Raw genomic sequence first — 6,813 nt, forward strand, 5'->3', positions numbered from 1 at the left:
ATTGTTAGGACCAGTATTCCTGGTCCTCACGAGATAAATTGTTGTTGTATGGATGAAATAGATTTTGGGAGTAATGCTGCGTTCACACGGGCAGATACAAAGATACAAAGATACAAAAATACACAGCATATTTGTCGCTTTGTATCTGTGTTGCTCAACGCGGTGCTATTTGGCCTCAGGGCCCTTCAGAGCACACGTGTGTCAAGCCTATACAGATTGTATTCTCGCATAGAAACATGCAAACTCCCGTAGACATGGATACGGGTGGATGCACAAGTGGAAACGCTCTGTGGTGGACAGTAACTAGTACTTCTACTTGAGTACTGTACTCAAGTACTCTAGTATAGAAGGAAGGCACTGGAGACAATTAAAGCCTTTTTCGTCAGCGGTGTCATGGTGATTTTTTTACTGGTATTTTAATGAGGTCACATGTACGCGCACACCGTGCGCATTTTATTTTACCTTAAAGGAGCTACACCATGAATTTAAAAATAATAATAATATTTGATGTCATATTGTTTATGTCCCTCAAAAGGTTTCAGCCTAAATCAAGCCTCAGATATACTCATTCCAACTAACTTCTCTCTGGCTTATAAAGCACTTTCACATGCAATACCACATTGTCCTGTTTGGCACGGGGCGCTATTGAGCCAGTTTGTATGCATGTTATGTCCTGGTTCTGTGTGGAAAAAGTAAAAAAAAAAAATAAGAAAAAAATTAAAAAAAGAATTAAAAATGAAAAAACATTTTTTTTTTTTTTTGGTTAGAACTGAAAAACGGGAGGAATTGTTCCCAGACGTGACGTAGGGTGGGGGAACAAATCTGACGGACTGTTTTCAGACCAATTTACATGAAAACCACAGATAGCCTATGAAAGCCTGCATGCTCGAAGTCGGGTATTTGTTGGAACAGAAGAGAGGTGGGGGAGACCAAAAACACACAAAAATGAAGAAAAAGTTAAAATTCATGGTGTAGACCCTTTAAATTAGGAAGCATGTTTGTATAGGAAATGTTTTTTAGCTTAGTTTTTTTTTTTAAACTAATACAAATTCAAGGAATGCCACGAATTATAGAGATGAAACTAAACGTTTGCTTTGAACGAGAATTTTTCTCTTCTTCGATGGTGGCTGAGGCAGTGTTGCGTGCAGATAGGACACTGGCAGCAGCAGCTACTGAAGCCAACATGCTGTGTTGCTTACCGCGTAGCCTTTAGATGCAAGAAGTGAGGAATCTGAGGAAACATTTTCTCACTTGTAATGTGTTGTTATATGTGTTGTAATATGTTGTAATGTTATGCAAAGTAGCCATTTGGGTACTTGGCTAATGCTGCGTTCACACAGGAAGATACAAAGATACAAAGATACACAGCATATTTGTCGCTTTGTATCTGTGTTGCTCAACGCGGTCGTGACAGGTCGACTGCGTCCGGTGCTCCGTCATGGACACCGGCCGCCCGGTTCTCCACAGTGGTGTAAATTTAACAACTGTAAGTACATATACTGTACTTAAGTACAATTACGAGGTATTTTTACTTTACTGGAATATTTCCAATTTTCTGTACTTTTACTTCTACTCCACTGCATCTGCGTGAAAAAAAAGCGGTGGGGGAAATCAATTTGATTGGTTCGCGCTTCGCAGCGTCATCGGAGCTACAGTTGTAGTTTTGTGTCTTTGTATCTGGAAGTTGAAACCAGCTCAACTTGAATTTGTAGCTTTGTAGCGTTGTATCTTTTGCAGCAGCTACAAACGTCGGATGTTGCTTTGTATCATCATGTCACTGGCTTCCATTGAAAATGAATGGTACTGTAGCACTGTATGTTTGTATCTGCCCGTGTGAACGCTGCATAAAGGTTACAATCAGGAAAAGGTTCAGGTTGTGGTTAGGGTTAGGATTTAGAGGTTAGGTTTGCCCGATTTATACTTAGTTGCGTGACACAGAAGATAGTAGATCTACAAGTGTCGTAAGCATGTGGATCACCTATTTTCTGCTTTAGAGTTAAAAATGGCAAACACGTGTAAAAATGGAATTCATAAAATCGCTGTCCTAAAATGTCCTCACAAGTGTAGTAACACTGTTTGTGCGTCCGTGCGTGCGAGCGTGCCCATGCAGTGTCATGGAAACAGACAGACTGGCAGGCTGCACAAACCTGATACTCTTGGAAACAGACAATGTGAGAGACAAGGACACACACACACACACACACACACACACACACACACACACACACACTAGTAACTAGTGGGTGAAAAAGAAACACAGAATGCAGCCTCGGTCTCCAGGGACAAGGGGGTCCATACGAATAGATTAATTCCTCTCATATTTCCCAAGTCATTCATCATAATTCCATTTTTATATCAAAGCAATTCTCTCAAAAGAACAATAGTTGTCGGATGACATGTAGCAATTTTCCCGCAGCTATAGATATCTCCGAGCTGCTTGTACCTGTCAGATCTGGCAGCTTTTTCACTTCTTCCGTTTGAAGTCAATTTCAAAATGAAAAAAAAAAAAAGCCAGCTTGAGTTAAGCCACTTAACCGCTTGAACCCCAGCATCCCTATTCTGGGGGGAATATTCGCCAAAAATAGCCGATCTACAAGCTCACAACGTGTTGCAAGAGAAGCAATTGTCCTTTTTCAGAGATATGATCAAATTGAGATGTTAGAGAAGATAAAATCATACAGATAGCATAGTTGTCGAGTTGTCAGGATCTAGGGGATCTGGGGGCGGCAGTGGCTCAGGGGTAGAGTGGCCGGGTAGAGTGAACTGGTAAACCGCAAGGTTCCCAGTTTGATCCCGGGCTGGGGCGCTCCCCTAGAGTTAGTGTCGAAGTGTCCTTGAGCAAGACGCTGAACCCCTAATTGCTCCCGATGAGCAGGTTGGTGCCTTGCATGGTTTCCTCCGCCATCGGTGTATGAATGTGTGTGTGAATGGGTTAATGGCACAATCAATGTAAAGCACTTCGGATAGAAGCGCTATATAAATGCACCATTTACCATTTATTTACCATCTACATATTTACATATTTACCCATAGCATGGACCTCTATTGCTGTGCCCGTTTAATGCATTATATTCTGCTGCAAAACTGTTTCCTATTACTGTAACTGTGGTGGCATTGAGAGAATTGATGCTCTCTTGGTGTACTGGTCTTGCATAAAACATCACCGACACTTTGACCCCACACGTACCTCCGATTGGCACTTAGTATTTCACTCGGTGTTTGGTCTGCCTTGAATTTGGAGTGAGTTGCTTTTGGCTCCAGCCGTGCACATAGTACCACTCCACATATTTGAGTGGGCACAAGTTCACATAAACATCTCTCATAATGCAGTGAAGAGCAACGGAATATGGGCTTGGCTGCTAAGAGTTGATGTTGGCGTTTGCTTGCCAAACATGTACTGTACCTAACACAATGCAACTTGTATCATATACTTATAATCACCTAGACATTATTTCAATATGAGGAATTTGATAGCACTAGTGTCTGAGGGGGCGTGCACCCCAGCCTCCCTCCTTCCTCAATCGAGTGGACACTGCATCCCTGACCAGAGCATTTTGATTTTCTGTCTCCTGCATTGAGTCTTAATTTGGAGGCAACAACCAGCTTTACATGAACACCAGCAACATCCATCAGATGTTGACTCGAGGAGAAAATGTACTCGGAGAATACCTCTTGAGAGACGTGCACATTGATTTTAGGTGCAAGCCTTCCGCTCCTCAGAGCACTACCATCAAGAGCCAGGTGGTAGACGTTGTTGAAACATACGGTACAAGTGTCTTGAGGCAGCTTGACTGACAATAAATTTGAACTCCAACACAGAGATGCTTTGCCAAAGGGCCCAGCAGAGAGAGAAGTTCAATATTGACCCTCATGACCCTTTTTTTTTAACAAGTATTCGTTGACTATTAAATCGATTTGTTTGACTGCCCGAAATAAAACATAATTTTGCCATGCCACTGCCAGCGATTTTCGAGGGGTTTCGCTCACCTTTGAAAAATCATAGAATATTTATCTCCAGTATGATCGATCCCACGATCGATTTTAAAAGACGTATCCGAGTCTCATAGAATCGAAAAAAAAACAAGCGAGCCGCCGCGATCATCCGCTCCATAGTTGTGGCCAGTTGAATGTAGGCTTTGTAGGAAAAGCCATTCTTCCAGATGGAATTACAAGGGAGAGAACGGGGAGTTTTTTTGTGATTACGTCACCCGCTGCTTCTCTCCTTCACAGAGAGTCAAACAGTGATCCATAGGCGAGCGAACAGCGCCAACTATTGGAAAACGATAACAGTCGGATGAGAAATCTTGTCAGTGGCAGGCTTAATCAACAAATCAATAGAATTGTGGTTGCCATATACAACCATACAGAGAGTTGAGAACTGAACATTTTTTGATTGCACAATTGCTATAGAGCACCGAAGTCTGACGTCACTGCCACTAGAGGGCGCTGTTTCACGGGTTTGTGGCTTTATTTTTTGTGTTGAAATCCCCCATTTGGGAATCTTAGATCACGTCGTATAAGAACTGTGTTCCAAACATAAACACACCAGACACCACCCTGGTGTTTTTGTCAGGGGGGTGGCTCTGCATCGTTTATGATATTATATCAAATATTATCATATTTGATACAGCCTATTTCTGGCGAAAATTGAATTAATTCTGCCTTAAAAGTCTTAGGAACTACTACTTCCGGGTCTGATATCACTATCTCTACATCAGCCGCGTTCATGGGAAATGTAGTCTTTTGGTTGTTTGACTCGTTTCTAGTGTTTATATTGTGTTACTCTTTGGGTAAATGTGTACATTTACACCTTCAGTCGATGCTTCATATCCATATGAGTAAAATCGCCAGGGTGGTGTGTTTATTTTTGGAACACAGTTGTTATATGAAGCGATCTAAGATTCCCCAATGAGGATATATCAACACAAAAAGTAAAGCCACGAACCTGCGGAAAAGTGCCCTCTACTGGCAGTGACGTCAGGACTTCGGTGCTCTATTGCCCTATACTAGTAGAATAGATGGGTAATACGTATCTAGAGTTTGTGCTCAACATTTTTCAAGAAATATTTCACCCATTGAGCTACGTATATATATATATGAACTAGAGGAACGATGTTAAATCCCTATATCCATTCATTTCAATAGGCTGCTTAACAGCGACACTTGAAGCAAATCACACCCAGGTGTTGAAGTAAGCAAATATATTGCTAATTAAAGATCGAAATGGCAGGCTACTGCGATAGCGCACATCGTGCGGCGTGTGCTTGAGTGCATCTTGAGTGCGTGTGCACGCGCTGTGTGTCTCTGTTGTGTGTTTCCGTGCGTTTATAAGTGGCTTGTGTGTGCTTTGCAACGCACATGCACGGTGCAGGCCAGTGTGTGCGTGCATGTATTTTTAAGTGGCCCTTGTATGATGGGCGCACTGTGCCATCCTGTTTGAGTTGTAATCAGTTGCAGGTGTTCATGATCATGGAGACATATATGCATACATACATACACTTGTTAAAACGGCTGGTACTGCTTAAACAGCATAAAAGACTAAGACCAAACCGGACGATTTATCATTATTATACTACGAGGGTACAGCCCTACAGATATCCCTCTTTTAAAATGAATAGATACAAGCACTCGTCCTCAACGTCATTTCCATTCTGAACTCAGGCCAGAGGGAGGGGGGGGGGGGGGGGCAGATGGTAGTGATGTGCCCTGGGTCCAGGGGCATATGGGTGAGCGATGCCCGGGAGTCCAGGGGCATAGAGGTGAGCAATAGACTGTGAGTCTAGGGGCATCCCTCACCCCCCTTGCTCCTCGACTCCGAGGAGCAAGGAGGTGAGGGATGTCTGGGGGTTTTAGGGGCATGGGGGTGAGGGATGCCTGGGAGTCCAGGCAGTGGTGGGAAGTAACTAAGTACATGTACTTAAGTACTGTACTTACGTACAATTTTGAGTTACTTTTTACTTTGCCTAGGGTCTTTCCAATTTTCAATACTTTTACTTCTACTCCACTACGTCTCAGAGGCAAATATTGTACTTTTACTCCACTACAATTATTTAAAAACTTTAGTTACTAGTTGCTTTGCAGATATAAATGACTATATTATAAAACATACATTAACCACTGTAGTCCTATCTTATACATAGGCTATTTTCAAACATTAGTACTTTTACTTTTGGTACTTTAAGTATATTTTGATGCCAATACTTTTGTACTTTTACTCAAGCAACATTTTGAACACAGGTCTTTTACTTGTAACAGAGTCTTTTTATATTGTGGTATTGCTACTTTTACTTCAGTCAAATATCTGAGTACTTCTTCCACCACTGCATGGGGTTGAGGGATGGGTGGGAGTCCAGGGGCATGGGGGGTGAGTGTTAGACGTTCCTATAGGGAGGATTGTAACCCGGATTCTCTTGGCTTGGGTGGTCCATGGTGCATGCGTGTCTGGTGAAAGATGTCGGAGACCCCCCCCTCCCCGTCATGACCTTGGCAGGGGAAGGATAGAGGAGAGAGAGAGAAAAGGGGAGAGAAGGGGCGGCAGACGGTTCACATGACGCTCGTCTTTGTAAAAAGCATTTAAATGCGATCAGTGGCCATTTTCTCTGAATTTTCTCCATATGCTTTCAACTACGCGACCCTATCGGTTGGGAGGTGTACTGCACTCTTGATACATTATAGCTCTATGAAAAAATGGCCGGTGATCGGAGTAAAATGCTTTTTATTGAACAATACGGAAGATACGGGTACTTAGAGCCGGGTGTTTTAACTTGTTACATCCGTGGCCGTGGAGTCGGCACTTTATGTTTGAAATCTGAA

The 6,813-nt window shown here is 42.6% G+C and overlaps 1 protein-coding gene across 1 annotated transcript in view; it reads left to right on the plus strand.

The window, feature by feature from the left end:
* Positions 1-6,813, plus strand: part of adgrb2 (adhesion G protein-coupled receptor B2) — a gene marked incomplete at its 5' end in the record, with an annotated part of 273,288 nt that overhangs the window by 192,447 nt on the left and 74,028 nt on the right. The gene's annotated exons all lie outside the window — the stretch shown is intronic.

Source organism: Gymnoscopelus microlampas (assembly GCF_963454915.1).
Source record: "Gymnoscopelus microlampas genome assembly, chromosome: 15".
In the NCBI taxonomy this organism is placed as follows: domain Eukaryota; kingdom Metazoa; phylum Chordata; class Actinopteri; order Myctophiformes; family Myctophidae; genus Gymnoscopelus; species Gymnoscopelus microlampas.